At 49.9% G+C, this 27,329-nt stretch overlaps 1 pseudogene; it reads right to left on the bottom strand.

Moving 5' to 3' along the window:
* Window positions 1-26,952, bottom strand: part of LOC133353913 (transcription cofactor vestigial-like protein 2) — a 29,040-nt pseudogene extending 2,088 nt beyond the window's left edge.
* Window positions 26,953-27,329: the final 377 nt, after the last annotated feature.

Raw genomic sequence — 27,329 nt, 5'->3', positions numbered from 1 at the left:
CGGTAATAAACGGTACTTCATCAGCGAGCCGTTTTCGGTAATCAACGGGACTCATCAGCGAGCCGTTTTCTCTCGATCAAACCACCTCCGGCATGAACGCATCCCACCTTGGGGAGGATCATCTCTCCGAAGTGGCATTGTGAGTGAGATGGCCATAGATTGAATTAATGAATGATAAGTTAATTAATATATGTTTTAGAAGTTATTTGTTTACATTTTCCTATACTTTGCACTCCTATCGTGTTTGTTGCTTATTGTGTTTGTTGTTGTAACGTTCTGCACCCGTACGCCCTTACTGGACATCCGTGAAGAAGTGAGCTTTATAGCTCATGGGATTTCCTCCCCCTCCAGTATAGATCAATATTCTGATTCTGATAGTATACCCTCGTTTCTGAGCGTGCTCGTAGCAGCACCCTCCCGAGGTGGAGTCTTGAGACCCGGCAAAGGCTCTACCGGGTATCTCGGGCTGACAACCGTTACAGTTTAATCAGCAGCAGTAGCAGCAGAGCACCACTAATAATAATAATAGTTCAATTTATAACGCGCGCAAATTTGCGGACGTAATGGCCGCAACTCAGAGGCGCGGAGCCGAGCTCAGAGTCGCTCGAAAGCACGTGGTTGTAGAGGTGAGTTTTTAAGTGTCTCTTGAAGGAGGCGATTGAGGTGATGCTGCGAATGTGCAGAGGGATATCGTTCCAGACTGTTGGGGCTGCCACCGAGAAGCGGCGCATAGACATGACCATCCTGGATCTTGGTCATAACTATTTAAAATGTCAAATTCCGACCTATCATCTCCTTGAGGTCGATAAAATTAGTACCACTTTGTGGGGGTTTTCTCTGGAGGGACAATCTCCCCGAAACTCCCCTCCCTCTAACCCCTCACCCCACCCCCGCCTTTCCACTCCAACACCCCTTCCACCCCCTCCTCAGGCCATAGGAATGTGGAATTTCCACCCATGACTCGGAGTCGTAAATGGATATGAGCTCAGCTCTAATTATAGCCTCTGCGCTGTATACATTGGGAGAGCGGTGGTGCAGTGGTTAGCGCGCTGCGCGATGAACCTGGCTACACAAGCGGGAGAAACCGGCTGTACATGCAATTACGTCTGCTGCTGATCATGATGATGGCATTGGAAATGATAAGACTCCTATTGACGATAGTTACAACGATTTAAATGGAAGATGATCACGATGATTTAACAAATTGTCGATGATGATGATGTGTTTGCTAATAAGAATGATTAATCATGTTGATCAAACATGATCAATCTTGATGGCGATGCTAATTCTCAATGATGGGGGGGAGTGGAGCGGTGGCGCAGTGGTTAGCAGCACCACGCTCTGAATCCGACCAGCTGAATTTGGTGGCACAGCTAACATCAGTGGTCGAGCGCCACCTCCCCTTCAAGCCCACATCGAACCAGCGTGGTGAAATATGGTCAACTGTGCCCCACGTAACTGACACGGGATGGACAGGCCTCCATCCAGCAGTGGGTTGACCAAGAGGGCTTTACGTTCACGATTTGCACCCACAGGGGAGAGGTGGGGGGGGAAGGTGGGGGGGGGGGGGAGAGGTGGGTGGGGGGGGGGAGAGGTGGGTGGGGGGGGGGAGGTGGGTGGGAAAGAGGTGGGTGGGGGGGGAGAGGTGGGTGGGAAAGAGGTGGGGGGGGACAGGTGGGTGGGGGGGGGGAGAGGTGGGTGGGGGGGAGAGGTGGGTGGGGGGGGAGAGGTGGGTGGGGGGGGGAGAGGTGGGTGGGGGGGGAGAGGTGGGTGGGGGGGAGAGATGGGTGGGGGGGAGAGATGGGTGGGGGGGGAGAGAGGTGGGGGGGGGCGAGGTGGGGGGGGGCGAGAGGTGGGGGGGGGGGAGAGGTGGGGGGGAGAGAGGTGATGGGGGGAGAAAGGTGGGGGGGAGAGGCGGGAGGTGGGGGGGAGAAGCGGGAGGTGGGGGGGGATGTGACGCTGACATCGATCAATCAAGTGATATTGGACTGGTATATCAACTGTGTTCGAATCGTATGTGTTGTGTGTTCGACGTAAAGAAAACCCCGTGTGATATAATGTGGGGCAAGGAGAAAGGACCGGTGGAAAGGTAAGGGACAAAGGGGAGAGTTCAAGGTGAGTGGCGGGGAGAGATGAGGAGCGCACGGACAACACAACGGAATACAACACACACACAACACTCACAACACTCACCTTTCCACCCGCCCTGCGGACTCTTGGAGGCCGACGAAGAAGCGGCGGCATCTCCAGCGGCGGCGGCCGCCGGACTGAAGGGAGGGCTCCCCGCTCCGCTGCTGCTGCTGCCGCTGCTGCTGCTGCTACCGCCACCGCCGCCTCCTCCGCTCGAGCTGAGCGCTCGGCTGAAATGTTCGTCGACCACGCTGGCGATGTCTCCGTGGAAATAGGTGAGCAGCACGCATCGCGGGGTGAGATATTCCGTCTCCCTCGGCTCTTCTGCGGGACATCCACCACCGCCGCTGCCGCCACGGTCGCCACCCCCGCCGCCCTCCCCCGCTCCTCCGTCCGAGTCGCCCGGATCTCGGTCCTGGAGTTCGACTTGAGTGGAGCAAGGCTGGCCCAGCTGGAGCCTCGAGCCGGTGGAGAGGTGCTCCCTGCTGTGATCTTGCATCTTGGAATAGACTGTCAGGCGCTGTTGGGGGGGGGGGGGAGTAAAAAATTGAGTCTCGGGGCATTTTTTTTTATTGTAAGGAGGATCCTGACGGTTTTTTGGCACAATAGGAGGGCGATGTATCTGGGTGCATTTGCAAAACTCGCTGGATATGTTTGCTCAATAATGGTTTATGACCATTGTGAGGATTGCAGAGAACAGACTCTACTCGCTCACAATCTCACTTACTCGCTCACAATGTCACTTACTCGCTCACACTCTGTACAACAGGCGGGGGGAGAACGTACAAAACTCCACTCACTCACTCGCAATCTCATTTACAATGTCACTCGCTCATCTCACTCACAATGTCACTCGCTCACACTCTGAACAACAGGCATGGGGAGAACGTACAAAACTCCACTCTGTCACTCGCAATCTCACTTATAATGTCACTCGCTCATCTCACTTAAAATGTCACTCGCTCACACTGAAGAACAGGCCGGAGGAAAACGTACAAACTCCACTCACTCGCAATCTGACTCTGCACAACAGAGGTTGATGTACAAATCGGGATTCGAAACCAGTCGCGTCTGGCTGCAAGCGATACGACCCTGCCCGCCCGGAGAGACAGAGGCGTGAGAAGCGAGAGAGGAAATGCACGGGTGATGATGTGAAGGGAGCATTATTGTAGGTTAGCTAATCGTGTGGCCCAGGTTCTATTCATATCGTGATGTTCGTGGCCAGGAGATGGAGGAATCCATCGGGAATCGCGCAGCAGAGTTGCGTCGCGGACCGTGTTCAGAGAGGGGCATTTTCAAGCATCGATCATCACTCATCATCACCGTGCCTTGATCATCATCGTTATTATTATAATCAAGTCGTCGTGGTTATTTTTGATCATCACGATAGATTAATCAGCGTCGTCACCAAGATTGATTATTCATCATCATGAACGCAATCATTAAAAACCAGACCACACACGAAACAATGATTCTCCGTATAGCCTTTAGCAGGCTGTTGTTTACACACATACCGCACCAGGTACTCGTTTTAAGGCTGAGTCGACCTAGAGGCGGCGCAGGACCGGTTCAGATATTCGTCACCGATGTTGGTTGTAAGCGGGAACCGACCTATGGGTTAATACCGTAGTGCGCTAACCGCTGCACCACCACTCTCCAGAGACAAACACACACACTACACAAATGCACACATTTGCAACAGTGCTTGTGCCAGGCTAGGTGTACTTAGAGGCCACTCACACATACACACAGTCTATGCGTGTCTGTGCGTGTCTGTGCGTGTCTATGTGGGGAGCGGTGGGGCAGTGGTTAGCACAAAGCACACGACCGAGAAGAGTAAGGTATATCCGAGCCGGTTCTGGGCCTCCCTTAGGTCGACTCAGCCTTAAACGAGTACCCGGTGCGGTGTACCCACAATCCGCAGCGCGAAAACAAAGACGGCCGGGCGACTTGTTGACCAACCAACTGCACTTGCCGCCAACAAACTGCTGAAGGCTATACGGGAGACTTTGTCTATTTGATGTCTATGTTGGTTAACCCACGCAATGCCCGAGTGCGCGAACGTGTCTCTCTTCGACTCATGGTTCCCAACCCTCCTCACCCAACACCGACATTCTCACCACCCACCCTCACCCCTCCCCCTCCTCCTCACCCCCCCCCCCCCCCATTGCTACCCCCTGCAGGGCCCCCCAGGAGCAGGTGGGGTACTGCTGGTCTCCACACCACGTGCTCGTCTCGCGGCCAGTTTCCAGCATCGGGTGGGAGGGGTGTGGGGGGGGGGGTAAAAAGGGGGAGGGGAGGAGTAAAAGGAGGGGGGGGGGGAAGTGGGGTAAAAGGGGGGGAGGGGTATAAGGGGGGGTAAAAAGGGGGGGGGGGTGAAGTGGAGGAGGGGGCTGAGAGTTTGACCTTACGAGACGAGGGTGCGTGTGAGCTGCCTATATATACACACAACAGACAAAGGTCCTCCGTGTAGCCTACTACAAAAATCTGGCGGGGGCCAAGTGCTGTTAAGCCAGCAGCTTATGAAGTGTGCACGTGAGCGAGTGGGGCGAGTGGGACATGACGACGGCCCGTCAGCCTTTGTATCACCAGCGTCTACGTTGAGTACACACAGCCAGTTGTCCGAGTGGATAACCGCGGATATCCGCACCGCTGATGTTGGCCGTGAACGGGAATCGAACTCGGTTCGCCTGGTTCGTAGCGCTAACCGCTCCACGCACACAAACAAAGATCCCCCGTATAGCCTTAACAGACTGTAGGGGCAAGTGCTGTTAGCGAGCACCTATGAAGGCCGGCACGGTACACGAGGGGGTGGGTGGCCAGCACCACGCCCGACCGCCTTTGTCTCTCCAGTGGCGATGTTACACACCGCACCAGGTACTCATTTAGGGCTGAGTCGACCTAGGGGAGGCCCAGGACCGGTTCAGATAATCGTCACTGGTGTTAGCCGTGAGCGGGAATCGAACCCGGGTTGCCAGGTTCATAGCGCAGCGCGCTAACCGCTACACTACCGCTCCCCGCACACACACACACGTGTACAGACACGCACACGTGTGCGCTCACCACTACCACACTCTCCATAAATATATTCACACACGTATGCGTACACGTACAGACCTTTGCCAATCCACTGCTGGATGAAGGTATTCTCACAACCTTGCGATTACTACAGAACTCTATAATCCAGTATATGCCGCAACGGCTCCTCTGAACCAATCCAGCAGTGGAGTGGCATGCACATTGCACACACACACACACGTGTGTGTGCGAGACCGATAGAAATGATATACCGATGTATATTCTTGGGTCTTTCGGTAAAGTCACGTTAGATAGGTTCCAAGAAAATAACAAAAAAATAAAAACTACGACGTTTCTATCGCAACACAAGCGGTCGTCTTCAAGAAAAGTATATATCAATGTCTTTGAAAGGGCTAGGAAGGTGTAGATTCGGCACATACATAGTCGAGGCTACGCTTTTAACAATATTCATAATAAAGGTTGTTGGGTTTGATCGCGTATGTGTCATCACCCTCCACCACCCGACACAAACAGCGAGGTTTGTCGTGTAAACAACGCGACAATCAGTTTACAACTTCAACCCACCGGTGTGTTGGAGAGCAAATCCACAACATTTACTGGGCTGAAGCAGTAACCAATTGGCGCGTTTTGTTTAGGTAACAAACATCACAGGCTGTGTCGGGTGGTGGAGGCTTACGACGCATTTATACTTACGCGATCGAACCCAAAAACCTTTATTATGAATAATACATAATATTGGTCGCGAAAGTCTACGTGTTAAACTTAGTACAATAGTCAAATATTTATATTATTTTTGATTGGATGCCCCCGATTGATGATGATCCCCATAAACGGTGAACCCCCCAGTAGTTCGCCTCCCGTGGAGTGTGATGATGAAGCCGATAAAGAGCTTGCGGGGGGGGGGGGGTAAATCCGGGCTATCGGCTACTCACAAAGTGATTCTCTGCTCAGATGGGCGTTAGCGTTGTTGCTTGTCTTCTGTTTACAGCCCTGAGCGGCTGGTGGAAATTCCACATTCCCGTGGCGGGGACGAGTCCGACGAAGTGCTCGGCACTTTATCGACCCCAGGAGGGATGATGACTCGAGTCAATCCAATCAACCAGGATTTAAACTCGCGATTGCAAACCACGCGCTCACACTCAGGGGTATCGTAACATCGGTTCGGAACGGAGTGCGCCAACCGCTGCGCCACCGCTCCCAAGTGCACACAACAGACAAAGATCACCCTCATAGCTTGCGCAGACTGTTGAGGCAAGTTCTGTTATCCAACACCTACCTCTGCACACTAGCACACACACACACAACTATATACATGCATACATATAACCACACGTATACACAAAGACAAAGATCACCCGTAAAGCCTTTAACAGACTGCTGGGGCAAGTGCCGTTAGCGATCACTTACGAAGGCCGGAAGGGCACACGAGGGGGTGGGTAGCCAGCACCAAACCCGATCGCCTTTGTCTCCCCAGTGCCAATGTCTTACATCGGATATCATTAAGGTCGTGTCGACCAGGACACGTTCAGATATTCCTGAACAATCTCGGCTGTGAGCGGGAATCGAACTCGGGCCGCCGGGTAAGTAGTGCGATGAGTTAACCACTACACTCCCGCCCCCCATACACGAAGGTACATACATGCGTGCATAATGTCAAACACACGTGTCCACACTTATATGAATGTGCATCGTATGCACTCGCATAGATATACATAAACGTATGCAATATATGTACATGTTCGGGGATGATATATTTATAATAAAGACAAAGAGCCCCCGTATAGGCGACAGACTGTTGGGGCAAGTGCTGTTAGCGAGCACCCTATTAAGGCTGACACGGTACACGATAGGGTGGGTGGCCAGCACCACACAGGCGCATGTACACACGACACACACGACACACTTCTCACGACGGAACGCTGTGTTTGATCGGCCCAGTGCGTCATTATTTTACATTCATCAGTTTAATCAGGCTCTAATAAACCCAAAAATAATCCTAATTAATTATTTAATCCCATGAATTAACTCGGGCCCCGACTTCCTGGGATTATTACTCTGACTTTCTCAGACCGTGTCCTGATTATGCTTGACGCAGTTGCAAGCGAAACGTCTCTCGTCTCCAATTGCTGCTAAATTAGGCTGTGAGGATCGCACTACAACTCACCGGTGAGCGGGTGGGTGAGCGGGTGGGTGAGCGGGTGGGTGAGCGGGTGGGTGAGCGGGTGGGTGAGCGGGTGGGTGAGCGGGTGGGTGAGCGGGTGGGTGAGTGGTTGCGTTTAGCGAGCGAGCGAGTGGGTGGGCGAGTGTGGATATGAGTGGGTGGGTGGGTGGGTGAGTGAGTGGGTGAGTGAGTGGGTGTGTGGGTGGGTGAGTGAGTGGGTGGGTGAGTGAGTGGGTGGGTGAGTGAGTGGGCGAGTGGGTGGGCATGAGTGGGTGGGCTAGTGTGGATATGAGTGAGTGGGTGAGTGGGCGAGTGAGTGGGTAAATGGGCGGGTGTGGATATGAATGAGCGAGTGGGTGAGTGCGTGGGCGAGCAATTGGGGAAGTTGAACTGAAAAAGTAAATCACAACCCACGCCTCGTCGTTATGTACGTTGAACTTCTTTCGCACCGTACGTAGCCAACCGTACTAATCGGAGGTGCCGAGTGCGAGGACGACAACACGCATTGTTTTGTGCACTGCGTGACAATCTAATTAGCTTCGCTGTGCCGGGTGGTGGAGGGTTACACGACGTGGCTTTATAGCCACGAATTAATTTCGAATCAAAACATTGGGACGCGAAACCCGCCGTGCAGCCATTCGGCGGAGCGGTGGCGCAATGGTTAGCGCACCGTGAGCGAAGGTCCCGGCCACGTGAGTTCGATTCCCGGCCACGGCTAACATCACGAGCGGCGACAGATGCCTGGACATTATTCTACCCATCGCATTCATCTGGCTGATGATAATATGTATCATTGTATTGTGTAACACCGTGTGTGCGTTATCGTTATAACACCTTATTCTGTGGGTTACCGGTTCAAGGAGGATGTCTCCATCCAGCAGTGGATTAAATAAAAAGGGGAGGAGGGGCGGTGTTGTCAATGGTCGTGTTCATATAATTGCGTGCCGTGTACGTACGCTAGGCATGAATGTATTCGCGTGTTGCCTATGGCACGTTGGTATATGACCATGTATTTCCGTTTCACAATGACCTCGTATGTATCCCGTACTCGTGAGTATTGTATGTACACATGTACGCATGGAACGCGTGGCATGAATGTATTCCATCACGAATAATTATTATGATGTCAGCTATTGACATGCGACAGTTTGACACGACTTCAATAAAATGTCCTTGTTTCCTGATCATCATCACCATCACTATAAGCGCTCACTCATCATCAACAGACAGGGTCTATCCACTGCTGAATTAAGGCCTCTCCCCGCGTAAGCCGCCTCACTCTCACCGTTTTATAAACGTCACCTATTACAATCCATCCTAGCTCCTTATTTAAATCGCCCCGTCTCCCACGGCCCCATATTCTTCGCACTCATTTTGGATGCCCACTCCGTTATTGGCCTCGAAAACCGTGGCAATCCTCGCCACGTCCTTGCGAGACGGGATGATGACCATGATGAGAGTGATCAGGATAATCAGGACGATGGGAATAATTATTAGGATTATCAGGGCGATCACGATATTGATCAGGATCACCAGGATGATTATGACAATGATCGGGACCATGAGGATGATGAGGATAAGAATAAATCAGGATCATCAGGATGACCAGGATGATGATGATGAGAACAATCAGGATAATCAGGATGACCAGGATCATCAGGATGACCAGGATCATCCGAATGATGATGACGAGGATGTCTCTAACCTGCGTAGCACTCTACACTCAACGCGTTCTTCTGGACTGTCGCTCACAGAGATGACTCGAAATCGCGCGTCGAATAATCAAGTTTAGTTTTGCAAAATGATGAACGCAGATGACATCCAAAGTAGACGTGTAGTAATTCACCAAACGAGGTATATATATATAAACAATACAAATGAGACGGGAAAAAAACTAGAGAGAACTATTGACGCATCAATTGGTGATGGTGGTGATGCTGCTGCGTTGGCAATGGTGCACAAGCACAATCAACAACAACAAGCACAGTCAACAACAAGAAGTACAGTCAACAACAACAACTCCAACAGCTTTGTTATTAACAACGCTGTGCGTGAAAAAAAAACCAGGCGACGTTTCGGGCAATGGCCCTTCTTCATGTGCATCAATGGGCACTGCAGATGCGCACGCCGATTCATCGAATCGTACAGGCGTGAATCGAACACGCGTTGCTAAATCCATCGGGGTCCTTTGGGTCAGATCGCGTCAATTCGAGTCGTTAAACACGCCGCCACCCGACACAGCCGCCAATTAGTAGCAAGGTTTGTCACGGAGACGTTTACGATCTAACTCAAACACAACCTCGACAAATAATATTTGGTCGCGACAGCCGACGCGTCGATTAACACGCAACTCCGCGAATTCGGGTCGGGAAACTATGCGCCGAGATTGTTGACGAATCCCATTTCACGAATCCCATTTCACGATTTAGAAAGCGCGGTGCCGCAAGTGCCTTGCTAGCGCTAGCGCACTGCCCACCGATATCCCGGCCACCTGAGTTCGATTTCCAGTCGCGGCGATCACCACGAGTAGCGAGTGATACCTGAACATTATTCTCCCCGCCCCCCCCCCGTCACATTCTTCATCATCAACTCACCCCACTGACCGGCGTGGTGAAGTATGGTCAAACCACCAGCCGTGACCGACACGGCGCGAGGGGAAATAGGCTCTTCATCCTGCAGTGGATTGACGTGTGTTTGTACATTTAATTAAGCAACCAACTACTCACCACCACCGATCTCTATCGTTCTACGGGGTGTGATTGTAAACATCAGCTTAGAGATACGAGTTTCAGCTGTGCTGTATAATCTTTAAACGCGATTCCGAACAACTTTAACTCGCAGCGCAGTGCGCTAACCACTGCGCCACCACTCTGCTCCAGACAAGGGTAATTAAAGTCGTGTTTTACATCACCGGTAACCGCATGAAAAATCGGTTCAAAACCGCCTTTGGACGTGTTATACGCGTGCGTGACTTTGCGTGAGATTTTGTGATTGTGTGTGTTGTGAGTGTGATTGTGTGTGTTGTGAGTATGATTGTGTGTGTATGAGTGTGATTGTGTGTGTTGTGTGCGATTGTCTTCGTGTACTTCTTCGACTGTTGTATGTGCGCACGTGTATGCGTTTCCACGGGGAGCGGTGGCGCAGTGGTTAGCGCACTGCGCCGCGAACCCAGCGACAGCCGCGCTCGTATTCCCGCTCACAAACAACCGCTCCGCCGAGGTCGGCTCAGCTTTGAAATGTTTGTGGTGTGTAAAGTAGCAGCACTGGGGAGACAAAGGCGGCCGGGCGTGGTTGCCGATCACCAACCCTAATCGCACTTGCCCCAATAGTCTGTTAAAGGCTTTCAGGGGGAGGTGGTGGTCTTCTTTCTAATCTGTTGTGTGGCGTGTTCTCCACGTTGAAATATATTCCACACACTACCCTCCCGGAGGTCCGAGTTTAACTCCCGGCAACAACAACAACACCACTATCGAGTGGCATTTGAAGTTGTTTTGGCCCTCCCCTAGGTCAACTCGGCCTTCAACGAATCCCCACCAATGAGTTTGCGCGCGCACGCATCAGCACTGGGGAGGCAAAGGCGACTCATAACCACGCCACTCAAATCACGTACCATGCCAGCCTTAATAGGTGCTCGCGAACAGCACTTGCCCCAAACAACCGTGAATGTGTCCGGTGTCATCGGACCTCGGGAAGCTAAGCCGGCGTTGAGCCTGGCGAGTCATTGGATGGGCGACCCCCGACACCAAAAAGACAAAGACAAAGATCCCCCGTGTAGCCTTAACAGACTGTTGGGGGAAGTGATGTCAGCGAGCAGCACCTATAAAGGCCGGAACGGTACACGAGTGCTTGTGGGTGGCCAGCACCACGCCCGACCGCATTTGTCTCCCCAGTGGTGACATTTACACGCCGCAGAAAGTACTCATTTGAGGCCGAGTCGACCTAGGGGAGGGCCCAGGTCAGACTCAAATAATCGTCACCGGTGTTGGCCGTGAGCTGGAATCGAACTCGCGTCGCCGGGTTCATCGCTGAGCGCGCTGACCGCTGCACTACCGTTCTCCCAACTACCACCACCACCAGCACCACCGCCTCCAGGGCTTGCCAGGTGTTGTAGGCGTGGGGGCATCAGCGTGGTGAGGCCAGGGGGTGGCGGTGCCGAGCGTCTCCCTCTCGTGGGTTGTCTCCGGGTTTCTCCGGTTAAACTAAAAATAACTCTTCGTTTTTTTTTATCGAACCAGGTAAGGCCCCAACTGAGCTACGTAGTTCTTTGTCAGAAGCGACTTTGCCAGCACAAGTGATAGCTCAACGAAGTGGCTTATCACGTGGAAATGTATAGCCGGAAAATACCCGAAACGCGTGACGTTGATTCTAAAAACGTGGAGGGGAAAAATTGGAGGACCCGGAGAGAAATCCACGCGACCACGGTGAGAGAGATAAAGACACCGCAAACTCCAAATACACAGCAGGCGTCGGGATAGAATCCACGACCTCCTGCGTACCAGACGAGGGAGTTAACAGCTCCGAGCTACCGTGACGCCCATCTCGCTACCGTGGTTGTTTCCTCCCATTGCCAAACACCCCGGTGGAGTAGCAGCAGCAGAAGCACCACCGCCACCACCCTCCTGAAAACGAGTCATGAGACTCCGACACACGTGGCATTGCGTGGATGACGATACAGTGGGATTTGTGGGGGTCTGGTTGGCCATACTTCACCACACGATGGGCAGGGAGGGTTGGTGAAGACGTGGAAGCACGGCCCATCACCACGTAGCTCCGCGAACCCAATGTCATCCGGTGTGTGATTTGGTGGTCACGCAAAGCGATATCCAGGTTCAAACCTGCTCAGCTTACGAGAGCTAATGAGACCACCATGATTCACGATGATGGGGATGACCACCACGATCATGGTCATCACCATCATCATCACTAGCCTTGGTCAATCCACTGCTGGATGAAAGGCCTGTCCACATCTCACACGATCCATCAAGCACGGCATTATTTATTCATTATTACGTCGTTATCGTGCGGATTATGATGGTTACTTACTGGTAGACGAATGAAAACAAATTACGGGAATAATGTAATTCGTGAGACGCATCTCGTTGTGACGTCTCTCACTCTTGCTCAGTGATGTCACTACCAAGGCGGCGAGATGTTAACTACCTCGCCTGGTGTGCAGGAGTTCGGGGGTTCTATCCCGACCTTGACGCCTGCTGCTGTATATTTGCAGTTTGCGCGTCTCTCTCTCTCTCTCGCCGTGGTCGCGTGGATTTCCCCCCCCAGGTTCTTCGGTTTTCCCCTCCACATTTAGACACATGCGTTTCGATTATATTGTTTAGCTGCTATCAATGTCAACACGATGCAAATAAAGCTCGGTTGAGCTTTTATTTTGTATAGCCAGGTCGCTTCTGAGAAAAGAAGCCAATGGCTCAGTGGGCTTTACCTGTTAAGATTAAATAGTTTAGTTTAATTTGTGTATTGTTTTAAGCAATTTGTTTAGCTTTGTTAAACTTTGCACTCCTATCGTCTTTTCGTATTGTCTGCTGTTGCAACGTTCTGACCACGTGACCCCCCCTAACCCTTACTGGACATCTGTGAAAAAGAGCTTTAGAGCTCCTCGGATTCCTCATGCAGTACGACTACACATCCTCATTCTCATTCACTCCCGCAGGTGGTTTCTGCACCGGGTTGGAGATAGATTACATAAGGGCGGGGGTGAGAGAGAGAGGGGGGGGAGTGCATTGAAATATCTCGTCTAGAATCGTTTCATGTTGAGAGCCTTCGCGACTCACCGCCGTGGCCAGAGAAGTCAGACCTGTTCGCAAGGTATGGCGCTAAACTCGAATGTCGTAAATAACTTGACGCGCGGGTCTCCTCCGAATTCATTCGCACAACTTCCTCAAGTCGACTGTCACCCCCCCTCCACCCCCCCCCTCCACCACCACCTCTCTCCCCCGAGAGGCTTGTTCCTTCTTAGAGATAATTTCCTCAATGCCGAGTCAATGATATGTACCCAACAACTTGTTAGTTATTCTGCGGGCAATGTTAGTCTACGGGCAATGAAAGTCCACGGCCAATGTTAGTGTACGGGCAATGTTAGTCTACGGGCGATGTTAGTCTATAGGCAATGTTAATATGTGGGCTATATCCGTTTATGGGAAATATAAATATATGAGCTATGTATGTGAGCAAGGTTATCTTCTTGGTTCTTTCGGTAAAGTCACGTAAAAGGGAAATAATACAAATAAAACATAATAAAATACAATTCTCACGACGTTTCGACCACAACGCAAGCAGCCGTCCGTCCTCAGGTGAAGAACAGGTCTGTCGGAAAGCCAGCTTCATTCAGACGCTGTCTTTCCGACAGACCTATTCTTCACCTGAGGACGGCTGCTTGCGTTGTGGCCGAAACGTCGTGAGAATTGTATTTTATTATGTTGTATTTTTTATTATTTTATTATTTCCCTTTTACGTGACTTTACCGAAAGAACCAAGAAGATGAATCCCTGCAGTCACGAAAGCTTTAAATCGAAAAATTTGTGCAAGGTTAGTTTATGGGCAAGGTTGGTCCATGGGCAATGTTAGTCGGTGGGCAATGTGAGTCTATGATGCGAGTCTATGATGGGCAATATTTTGTCCATATCTTTATCTACGAATCCACGGTCCTTTCTCACAGACGGCGGGCGATCGTGCCCTCTCCATCCTTGCAGCTCTGTCCCACGCGACCTTTCACTCAACAACATTTGCATCCGATTCTCCACCCAGTCCAATTCAAATCGCTCAGATTCCTCGCGGTGTCAGCTCAATTAGCCGTCTTCCTCTGGTTGCTTCTCGTCGTACCTCCAATGCCCCCCCCTCCCTCCCCCCCGGTTCAGAGCACATTCAAACTCGGTCTTCTCGTGTTTGCCATCACCACACGTTCAAGGAATAGAACTCTGCCTTTCTCCAATGATACTCATGTGTATGGTCTGGCTGTGTCACCCTGCTGATCTCTGTGATAAGTTCACATCACTCGTATTGTGTCTGTCCGTGGAATGTTCAACATCATCCTTCTTGAAGAACAACATCCCAGTTTCGTCGAGTTTGCTCGGTAGGGTCTTCTGTAATATTGTCCAGCTATCACGTCCACCGAGCAGAACAAGTTAAGTAAGAATCTAAAAAAAAACTTGCTGTCCTATTACGTAAACAACCGGATTCCTGTTTTTCAATGTTGACGAAAACAGACAGACGCCCAGAATAATTTATACCGAGACAGATGCATGGACACAGAGACGCATGTCCACACGATCGCACAGACGCGCAAACTCACACAGACACGGGCGCGTGCGAAGACACGGAGACACATTAATCGACGCACGGAGACACAGAAAGTGGTCTACGTTGACACTCGTACAGCCACTCGTGAATAGACACACACACAGAGAGACACAGAGAGAGACACCAGTAGACGCAGCAGGGATACACAGCAACGCACAGACACGGACGCACACACACACACACACTGACACGTAGCCGCTGGTGCGGACACGCATCGATGCATAAAAACAGTGAGAACACACGCACACACAACGATAAAGATTCCTCGTATCGCCTGTACAGGCGGTTGGGGCAAGTGCTGTTAGCGAAGATGAAGACCGGCACGGCACACGAGGGGGTGGGTGGCCAGCATCAATCTCGGCCGCATGTTTGGCCTTCGCTGATATTTTACACGCTGCACTTGGGACCTATTTAAGGCTGAGTCGACCTAGCCGAGGCCCATAACCGATTAAGATATCAATCGATGTTGGCCGTGATCGGAAATCGAACTCACTTTAACCGGGTCGCCGGGTTCGTAGCGCAGTGTGCGAACCAATGCACCACCGCTCTACGCACGCAAGCCACATTATACTAATATACTAAACACACACACACACATCTACACACAGAGACACATCACACGAAAACGCACGCACATAGTTTAACACGTAGGAGTTTGACGACGCATTTTATATGTATGCGATCCAACCCAAAAACTCTAATAGACACATACGCTCACGCAGAGACACACGGATCGATACACTCCAGTCATTCAGACAAACATACTTAGTTATTAGTTAAAGATCCCCTGTATAGCCTTAACAGACTGTTGGGGAAAGTGCTGTTAGCGAGCACCTATTAAGGTCGGCACGGCACACGAGGGGGTGGTTGGCCAGCACCACGCCCGACCGCCTTTTTCTCCCCAGTGGCGATGTTTACACACCACACCAAGTACTCATTTGAGGCCGAGTCGACCCAGGGAATGCACAGGACCGGTTCAAATAATCGTCACTGGTGTTGGCGGTGAGCGGGAATCGAACTCGAGTCGCCGGGTTCGTAGCGCAGCGCGCTAACTGCTACACCACCGCTCCCGTCTAACGCACACGCAGACACACACACACACTCGCATCACATTCACACTCTAATACATACCTACACACACACAGTGAACCGCACATGACAAACACACACATCTACACACTTACGAAAAAGACATCGACACGTCCTTTCACACACACACGCTAAAAAACGCGAAGATTTCCCCGTATAGTCTTTAAACCGACTGTTGGGGCAAGTGCTGTTACAGCGAGCACACACAAACACACACACACGCGCGCAGAGACTCACTCGCATTCGAGTCGCACACTTACGCACAATCGAACCTCCGACATCGATACATCGGCACAAGACAAGCTTGACCCCCCCCCCACACACACTCCTCCTCGACTGACCTGTGCGGCGGGGTGCGAGTAGGAGTAGGCGGCAGGCGACGAGAGGTATGCAGTGGCCGAACCGTAAGCCTGATACATCACATCCAGGCAGCTCATCGCGGACACACCCTTGCTGATGATCCGGTGGGCGACGAGGCCTCCTACCAGCGGTGACGGAGAGAGAGCGAGAGAGAGAGAGAGGGGGGTGGAACGAGAGCTCCCACAAGCCGCCTCCCGAACCCTCACCAGCTGTGCGCCTGTTGGCTTTTGTGTCACGCCGTTCACGATCTTTATATATAGAGAGAGCAGAGCAGAGCCGTGTCAATGTGTCAGTGTGCGTGCGCGCGCGTGTCAGCTGGGTCTATGGGCACGTGCTCGCCCGCTGTGCCGAGGCTGTCACGGGATGTAGGAGGTGTTATAGGAGGGAGGGAGGGGATCGTGGGGGTAGGAGATGGTGGGAAGGGAGGGGGAGAGAGGAGGGGGTGGGGGTTGATAGTCACGGAGATGCGAAATATCGAGTCGAGGGATGGGGCAGGGTTAGTCACGGCAAGTGGGAGTCGTAGTCGCGGGAGGGAAGGAGTGGGCCACGGGAGGGCAGGCGGTATGAGTAGTCACGGGTAGAATAGGTGCAGCCGCAAAGAAGTGTGTGGAGGTGTGGTCTAGTCACCGGTGGGGAAGTATGGTCACGGGGGAGAGTAGTCACTGGTACGGTGGAGAGGGGGGGGGGTGATCGTCTCGAGGGAAAGGTGTGGTTGGTATGGCCACGGGAGTGGAGGTCACGGGAGGGGAGGTCACGAGAGTGGAGGTCACGGGAGTGGAGGTCACGTGAGGTGTGGGTCACTGAGCCACCCGAGGGATGAGTGCGCAGCGCTGCTTCGGTGTTGACTTGACCACCCACACGCTCCGCCCACCCGGGGTGGGGGGCGGGGCTTCCCAACGAAGCCACGCCCATGGTCGCTTCCCATTGGCTAGGCGAACTTTCACACGCGCGCCTGTTCGAGTCGACGACGACTTTGAGTCTCTGCGCGCGCGTGGCACCCTCCTCCCCGACTCTTCATTGCGCTATGATGAAGGGTCGTTGCCCGAAACGTCGCCTATTACATGTTTGTATTTTCAAAGGCCACACAACACGATGGTGGTGGTGGTGTTGTTGTTGTTGTTGACGTGTTGACTTTCTTGTCGCCGTTGGTTGTGCATCAACAAATCGTTGGTCACCGATGATGAAGACACAGAATGTCCCAGGCGTGTCGACTCGTGGCGTGAGCGAGTGCCCATCAAAGCCGCGGTGGGGTCTGGTCAGAACCACGCCCGGCCGCCTTTGTCTCTCCAATGCGCATAGAGTTACACGTCGCAACTGGTCATCATTTCAGGCCGAGCCGACCTAGTCGTGGAGGCATCGGCCCAGGACCAAGTAAGACATCACTCGCCAATGATGTTATATATGGGGCCGTCCATAAATGACGTCACGACGTTACAAAAAGTCAGACCCCCCCCCCTCAAATATGACGTCACAAAACTATGCCCCCCCCCAAAAAAATGCTTCAAATCGCTTTAAACTATTGTCATTGTAGTGCGTATTTAATATGGCGCTGCACTCTGATGTTGTAGGAGAAAACATTTCTTAAGAAGTCTATTTAATTAAGTAGAACGTGTTTATATTTATTTAAAGTTGCGCATTTTGATGTGACGTCACATTTCTCACCCCCCCCCCCCCTCTCGTCACACATCGTCACAAATGTCTGACCCCACCCCCCCCCTAGGTGCGTGACGTCATTTATGGACGGCCCCTATAGCGGTCGCCAAATATTCTTAACGCGTGATGTCGAGTCGAAAATGTGGAGGGGAAAACCGGAGGACCCGCAGAGAAAACTCCACAAATACACAGCGGGCAGGCGTCAGGGTCGGGATCGAACCCACGAACTCCTGTCAACCAGGCGAGATAGTTAACATCTCCTAGTAACCATCGCTTGTGACCGGGAATCGATCTCAGGTTGCCGGAGTCTGTAGCAAAGCCATCACGGCCGGGTTTCCCAAATCCACTCCTCGCGATCAACCACCATCACCACGCTCCGTCTTTCCGCGTTTACCAATTTACTCTTCCCATTAAAATACAAATGTGCTCGTTTCACGCTGCACGCGGCCGATTATTGTTAAACACGTCCCACGTGACGCGCTAAGGGGGCAATCCATTTAGTAGACACGCAAAAATATGTCAAAACTTGACCCCTCCCTGTAAGCACGCGGACTTTTTACCCCCCCCCCCCACCCCACCTGCGTACGCTTGACGTACCCACCCCCCCTTCCCCGAATCCTATGGAACGGCCGATATTGAATCCACGCAGAAACGATCAAGGATTAATAATATTAACGTGTTGAAGTAAACAGATAGTCCACCGCCGGGCTATCTAACTCATTTGAAGGCCAATGTAGACAAATTATTATCGAGGCTTCACCCCCCCCCCCCCCCCGTTTCCTATGCGTACATTGTCAGTCAACCCCCCATACGCACGCGAACGCATTTGGGTTAACCCCACCATCCCCCATCCATGCGTAGGTACTGAATGGATGGCCCCTAAGTAAATAACGCTGTCCGCGTTATTAGAGAGCCGATTCAAATCAAGATTGAGATATCAGTGTGCGTGTGTGTGTGCACGGGAGCGGTGGTGTAGCAGTTAGCGCGCTGAACTACGAACCCGGCGACCCGAGTTCGATTCCAACTCGCGGCCAACACTCAGAGACGAATATCTGAACCGGTCCTGGGCCTCCCCTATGTCGACTCAGCCTCAAAGGAGTAGCTGGTACGGTGTGTAAAACGTCGCTACTGGGGAGACAAAGGCGGTCGGGCGTGGTGCTGGCCACTCACCCCCTCGTGTACCGTGCCGGCCTTCATAGGTGCTCACCAACAGCACATGCCCGGACAGTCTGTTGTCTTTGTATTCTTGTGCACGTGTTCCACGTGTGTGCGTGTGCACGTGTTCCACGTGTGTGCGTGTGCACGTGTTCCACGTGTGTGCGTGTGCGTGTTCACGCGTTCCACGCGATGCAAACAGCGTTAATTGCTAAGCGCGTCACGTGGGACTTGTTTAGCAATCATCGGGCGCGTGCAGCGTGGACCGAGATGAATGGGGAAATATGGAGCGTGGTGGTGGTGGGTCACGTGGCCAGGAGTTTGGGAAACCATGCGTTATGGATAATGACGACCACGATGATTATAATGATGATACAGATAAAACAATCATGATGATGATGATGTTGAAGCAGTGATGAATTTAATAATGACCATGGTGGTATTGATGAGGATGTAGATGATGACGATCATAATGATGATGATCATAATGATGATGCAGATGATTATGACGATTGTGATGTCATGCGTCACATGTTGACCTCCTGATCTTTCCATGGGTATCCATTCACGTTGTCGTCTCCTTTACAATGATCGGCAATCTAAATCTTAATATTTCAACAACAGCCTGCCTCATAATAGCCTAACTATCACAGCACCCTGATGCAGTGGTTCTTAACCTGGGGTGCACGCTGCACCCCCTGGGAGAGCGAGATGCCTTCTCTGGGTGTGCGAGACACGGCGGGATTGTTTTCGAAGGTAAATCATCCGAAAGAAAAGTTAAGCACGGTCATGTAAGTACAACTACTTTGTTTCAGCACACCCCCTATGTATGTAACGATTGAGAAGCACATGGGTGCAAGGCTGCAATAAAGGTTAAGAACCACTTCCAGAATGTAATTCAGGATGGCCTGCTTTTACAAACCAATAAATATATCCACCTTTTTTTTTCTTCTTGGTTCTTTCGGTAAAGTCACGTAGAAGGGAAGTAATAAAATAATAAAAATAAAACATAATAAAATAAAATAATTCTCACGACGTATGACGATTATTTTATTATTTTTATTTTTATTATTTTATTACTTCCCTTCTACGTGACTTTACCGAAAGAACCAAGAAGATGAATCCCTGCAGTCACGAAAGCTTTAAATCGAAATATATCCACCTTATCACGCTCATGTACCCTGTCAATCACAACCAATAAACCAGCAATCAAACCCCGAATTATTAAACCGGTTCACCTCCAAGGATGTACTGATGGCGATGACACCACGGCAGCTCCACAAAGAATCAAGATACGCGCAATGATGCGAGAGCTGAACTGTTTGTTAACGTCTGATGATGATGCTGCTGCTGGGTGTAATCTCCAGCGAAACGTCGGACAGAATGAAAAAAATATTTATTTTTCTTTTCAACATTCCTCCGGTTTTGCTGAAAACTCCAAATGGATTTGGGCCGTATTTGCGCCCCACGCGGCAACTTGATCCAATTAGTTGTGTCGAATGGTGGAGGCTTCCAAAAATGGCATTACACCGACACTGAGATCGAACCCAAGCGCAACTTAATTTTAAATCACTAGCTTAGCACTGCGCCTAAAGAAGTGCTATAGTCGGTGTGGGTATCAGTTGCTATGACATTGTTTTGTTCTTTCAGAATCGCGGTCTTTAACGAAGAATGTGGAACACCATTTTTTTAAATTGTGCAAAAGAAGTCACGGCGAGATTCGCTGTTGAAATTACATTGAGAGACCGAGCGAGGGGCACGTGGCCTAGAGAACAGACTCAGGTTGTTAGTCATGACATCATCATGCATCATCATCATGCCAACATCATTATCATAATGACAACATCATTATCATCATGACAACCTCATCATCATCATGATCATAACAACATCATCTTAATGATCATGACAACATCATTATCATCATGACAACATCATCATCATGACGACATCATCATCATGATGACAAGATCATCATCATCATTACAACATCAATATAATCTTGACTTAAAGCTTTCGTGACTGCAGGAATTCATATTCTTGGGGTCTTGTGGTAAAGTCACGTAGATAGGTTCAAAGAAAATAAAAAGAAGACATTTTTGGTTATTTTCTTTGAACCTATCTACGTGGCTTTACCGAAAGACCCCAGCATCCGTCACGGCGAGGAGGAACGACGCCCGAGGATAATACCGGAGCTGCAGCCAAGGAATGGAACGCTTCTGCTCGGACCTATACAGAGGAGACGGAGCGACGCTAGACGCTGATATCTGATCGGATAATTACAACGCAGGATGGTGGCGGCTTGGGGAGGCCTTCATCTATCAGTGGATTACTGGGCACATGTGACAAATATATTTTAAAGCTCATCGAAATCCTCCAGTATAAATGAATGTTCTGATTCTGGCTTGATCACGGCTGCTGATGACAACGATGTGAATCTTAACCGGCTGCAGGGAAACTCTTAGTGCACCGTCAACAGATGATGTTGCTTCCAGATTAAATAATTTGGTGATAACCGTTCATCGGTAAACCCCTTTTAAAATGTTAATTCTAATATAAATGTCCGTCCCCTAACTCCTATCCACTGTACCTCGTCTCGGCCTCTTCGTGTCATGAAGAAGGACCATTGCCCGAAGCGTCACCTATTAAAAGTATCTTTCTTTTGTCGGCCGCATTGTTACTGGCGAATGTATTGAGGTTGTTTTTGTTTTGTTTTAAAGCAGCTAGTTACTTCTGGCCCACCCTGCAGACAAAGAAGGGACTGCAGAGCTTGGGCAACAGGTTGATATCACCGGCTCATCGGCTGGTTTCACTGCTGCTGCTGCTGCCTTTCCCTGCTTGGCAGACGACGCAGTGGGCTGGAGTGGTGGTCTCGCGAAGTGCTTAGCAAACTTTAGCGTGGGGTGTGTAAATATTTCCCAATGTCGCCGTTAATCAGCGAGCCTCGGCGATAGGGTATCACCTCGTATGACTCCCATTCTCAGTTTTTCGGTGGGATTTTTTTTTAACCCCTCCACTTTATTCTTTTCAATATCGATGTAGTCGGGTCTTTCCACCCCCCCCCCCCCTCGTACGAATGTCTTCATAGTTGTATTTATTTATATATATGTCGCTATTCAGACCTTGGCTCGTCGTGAGTGCCTCTATTATTGCATCTGCCGCCACCACCATCGGATCAAGATGCCCTTGTCACATAGTCCATAAAAGCCACGGCGGTATTTTATAATCAATTATATTTTTCTACAGTCTGACAAATCGTCTATGGGGGAGGGGGCGGTCGGTCAATGATGCAGCAATGAAGAGACATCGCCAATCTGCCCGGCGTCTCTTGAGATTCGTTGATTTCCACATCGTCAATTACTTTTCCATCTTCCAAAACAATGGGTTGTACCTGCGATGACAAGCATCTAATGGGTCTAATTCTTGCAATCAATTGTGTTTACTCATATATTGAATTACACAGAGAACAATGGGCGATTGTTGTCAGAGAGCATTATATAAATGACGTATGCACATGTGTTTGTCTGCGCTAGTGGTGTGTGGAGAGTCATGGTTTTTTGTCTTTGGAGCGGTGGCGCAACGGTTAGCACACCGGGTTATGAATCCTGCAAACCTGAGTTCGATTCCTCTCTCCACGGCTACTGACACCAGTGGGAATTTATCTTGAACCCGGTGATGGTCTCTCCCTAAGTCGGCTCGGCGATAAATGATTACCCCGGTGCAATGTGTAAACATCGCCACTGGGGAGACAAAGACAGCCAGGCGTGCTGCTGGCTAAACCCCCCTTCCCTCCCCCTCCCCGTTCGCCGAGATGGCCTTCATAGGTGCTCGCAAACAGCACTTGTCCCAAGGCCAAATCGGGGAGTCTTTGTATATGATTGTGTACGTGTATAAATGTGCATGTACGGACGTATGAATCTATATATATAAAAGGGAAATTTGTGAATACGTGTGTCTGTTCAAAATGTTTAGCATACTTCCAGACATGCAACAAACTTGAAATTTGCCATGTGGGTACTTTCCAGACTGTACACCATGCAAAAATTATAAAAATAGACTTTTGTATATTTTTTTTTGGGGGGGGGGGGCGTAATGGAGTGTGCCTGCTGACGTCACGCACCCCCCCCCCCCCACCCAACCCTCCAAGGGTAAAGTGAAATACAAATGTGTTGCTGGTCTAAGGCGTTCTTCGCGCAGCATTGCTGCTTTATTATTTGAGTCGTTTACTGCCGTACAAACCCTGAAGGTTGTGTGTGTCTGCAGCAAGCGCGTGTATGTGTACCTATGGACACGCGCGCGCGTGTGTGTGTGGGGGGAGCGGTGGTGTAGTGGTTAGCGCGCTGCGCTATGAACCCGGCGACCCGAGTTTGATTCCTGCTCATGGCCAACACCGGTGACGATTATCTGAACTGGTCCTGGGCCTCCCCTAGGTCGGGAGTTCGGAGCAAGGGCGCGTTGTGTTAGTGTGAGGAACATCCACACGGGATGCGAAGTAATAAAGTGACACAGGAGAAAATATAGAAGAAGTGTCCGTGTGAATACATCACTACATATGTACAGTGCCGAGACAAAGTTTGTGAACCCCAATGGTAATTATGGACATTCCATAGTTTTACTCTGATAGCTCTCTCGAATCAAAGCTGGGCTTTTCTTAAATATCCAAAAGGGTTCATATTGACCAATTCCATGTCTTTTGGAACAAAAAATTTGCAAGTATTAAGCAAACAATTGGTAATTAAGGTTCAGGGTATGTGAAAAAGTAGGCGAACCCCTGGTTCCATTAGCTCAATTAAAGACAATTAGAAACAGGTGTTTAAATAATTAGTTAGATCTTCAGGGGTGAGTTTTGGAGGCCCCACCCTATATGAAAATCATAAACTTTGTGACTTTGGTTTTCACCATACAGGTGTGTGGAAAGAAGTTATGCCACGATCTCAAAAAAATAGCCCAGGACCTCAGAAAATTATTATCGATGCTTATCAGTCCAGAAAGGGTTACAAAACAATGTCTAAAGATTTAGCGCTCTACCAATCCATTGTCAGACAGAGTCTACAAGTGGAGAAAGTTAAAGACCCTAGCCACTCTACGCAGGTGCGGTCGTCTTAATAAAATCTCCCCAAGAACAAACCGCGAAATCATCAAGGAAGTCGCAGAGAACTGCAGAGAAACATCCAAGGATCTGCAGGCCACTCTCTCGTCTCGGCTAATGTAAGTCGTTCATGACTCGATTCTAGGCAAAAGACTGAACAAGAGTGATGTTTGTGGAAGGATAGCGAGGAGTAAAGCACTGTTCTCCACAAAGAGCACTTTCCAGGTCCGTGACGTCGCCAAAGAACAACGTCGATGATCCACAAGACTTCTGGAACACTGTTCTCTGGACAGACGAGTCAAAGGTAAAAGTTTCGGCCTCCCTGAAAACGTTAAGTTTGTCGAAAACCAATGGCTGCTTTCGAATAGAAGAACCTCATCACAACCGTCGAGCGTGGCGGTGGGAGTGCGATGGTTTTGGGCTGCTTTGCTACCCCCAGGACATGGACTGATTGCCATCATTGACACAACCCATGCATTCTGCATTGTATCCGAATATTCTAGAGGAGAATGTCAGGCCATCCGTCCGTTCGTCCGTCCATAAACCGAACCGAAGACGGGTCTTGCGGCAAGACAATGACCCTAGGCAACAAAGCAGATCTACAAAACAATGGCGGCTGCAGAAGAAGAAATACGGCGTTTTACAATGGCCAAGTAAAAAGTGCGGACTTGAACCCCACAGAAATGTTGTGGCATGACATGAAGCGAGATATTCATGCAAGGCAACCCTCCCATGTCACCGAGTTGGAGTTCTGTAAGGAGGAATGGGCCAAAATTCCTTAAATCTTATGTGAGAGAGACTGACCGACGGTTACAGGAAACTCTGAGTTGCTCAAGGGGGTGTCACCAGCTCCTGAATTTGAAGGTTCACGTAGTTTATTTCCACACGTGGTTATTGAATGTAGATTAAATTGAGGACGAATACATGTTTAAAGAGTATCATGTTTTTGCGTAATTTGTTTTGTGTAGTTTGTTTAATCGGGCCATCTTTATTTATTATTAGGACTTAGATTAGGAGCTAATAACATATTAGGTTTGTAATATGTGAAAATCTTAAGGGGTTCGCAATCTTTTTCCCGGAACTGTATAAACAAAGTATGCATCTAGCGGTGTGTGTGTCTATATATAATATACACTGGGGCGTGGTAGTGCAATGGTTACGAACCAGCGTTCTATTCCCGACTCGGCCTCAAATGAGTACCTTGTAGGGTGTATCAACATCGCCACGAGGGAGACAAAGGCGGCCAGGCGTGGTGCTGGCCACCCACCCACTCACCCCCTCCCCCGCCAGCACTTGTCCCAACAGTCTGTTTATGCTATACAGGGGATCTTTGTCTGTGTTTGTAATTGTGTGTTCGCTTGAGTCATTAAGAAGAGCCACGCGCGCGCTCCAAGGTCGCTCGCGACGCGGCGCACGTGAATTCCATGCCGCACACAGACGCGTTCTCATTGTGAGTGAATGTTCCTCTCCGTCTGACCATCATCACCATTATCATCACCGTTATCATCATCACCGTTATCATCATTATCATTATCACCATCATCATCACCGTTATCACTATCACCATATTCACCATTATCACCATCATCATCATCACCATTATCATTATCACCATCATCATCACCGTTATCACTATCACCATATTCACCATTATCACCATCATCACCATTATCATCACCACCATTATCATCATCATTATCACCATAATTACCAATGCCATGATCATCATCACCATTATCATCATCACCATCAACACCATCATCATCAGCGCCATCGCCATTATCATTACCATTATCACCATTAAAATCACCATTATCATCAACATTATTACCATCTCTTTGGTTCTTTCGGTAAAGTCACGTATAAAGATAAAATAATAAAATTAAGATTATTACCATAATCATCATCATCACTACCATCATTAAACACATTGTTAGTGATGATGGTGCTGCTCTTGCTGCGTTGGCAGTGGTGCACAAGCACAATTAACATGTAGAAAAAACTCAAAATACAGTAAAACCTTGGATTGCGAGCATAATTCGTTCCGGAAACGTGCTTGTAATCCAAAGCACTCGTACATCAAAGCGAATTTCCCCATGAGAAATAATGGAAACTCAGATGATTCGTTCCACAACCTAAAATATTCAATATAAATTATTAATACAAAATACTGTACTCGTCAACAACAACGTGTGTGTGGCCTCAATATTCGACGTTTCGGGGAACTGAACCTTTGTTCATTACAGCACAATCCTCACCACCACTGTCACCATCGTCACTATCATAACCTTTATTTACCATCATCACCACCAGCACTGCTATAATTATAGTCATTGGCATTATCATCGCCAAAATAATCATAATCACATCTTCACGATCATCATCATCAATGTCATGATCATAACCGTCATCACCGTCCTCATGATCAAAATCATCACCGCTCTTGACCTTTGTACCGATCGCGGGGGTCATTTCACCATACTTCACCACCCCCGCCATACACTTACGATCACCTCATTCAACTCTTGTGAGCCGAAAATAATGTCCGCACTCGGTGCACCACATCCAGTATACCCCCTCGCTGCGGCTGTGGTTACTAGCCTACTTCATTCTACGGGCGACCAGGAAAACACACAACGATACACGGGGTCTTTTTGTGAGTTCTCGGGTCTCTGTCAGTCTCTGATTCTCGAGACGGTGGTTCTCTGCACGAGTGTACTGTTTGCGTGTACTTTCTCACCGTACGTAGCCAACCGTGCTGATTGGAGGTGCGGGTTTTCAATCCAGATGTAAATGTGCATAGCTCCAGTGGCTTCCTCATATCGGGAGGAACCGTGCTGATTAGTGGTGTGGATGTGTATGGGTCTATGTGCAGCTATGGGTATCGATGTGAGTCTATGGGGTCTCGATGTAAATCATTTCATCATTTGCAGGCGGATGCTGCATGCGCACCCTGTGCCGCGTAGGGGAGGCTTGCCACTTGGGGGTCCCCTAGGCTGGACCGCCGCCGGAGAACGGAATGAGGATGTGAAGTATATTGAAGAGTGATGGGTGACAGATGACGTTTGATAGAGGTGCTTTGAGATGCCAAAGCATCAATCCTCTGTAAATGCAAATCCGTATCCTGCGTTGGGGGCAACTGGTGACGTTAGGAAGGAGATAACGAGCAGTCTGTCAACCGTGGTACACGACGGGACGGCTGCCTAGCAACGGTGTATCTGTGACACGTGACGGGATGGGCTGCCTAGCAACGGTGTATCTGTGGCACACGACGGGATGGGGTGCCTAGCAACGGTGTATCTGTGGCACTCGACGGGACGGGTGCCTAGCAACGGGGTA

This window comes from Lethenteron reissneri, chromosome 6 (assembly GCF_015708825.2).
Source record: "Lethenteron reissneri isolate LAM-NWPU_2019-01 chromosome 6, ASM1570882v1, whole genome shotgun sequence".
In the NCBI taxonomy this organism is placed as follows: domain Eukaryota; kingdom Metazoa; phylum Chordata; class Hyperoartia; order Petromyzontiformes; family Petromyzontidae; genus Lethenteron; species Lethenteron reissneri.
This window is presented reverse-complemented; position numbering and strand designations above follow the sequence as displayed.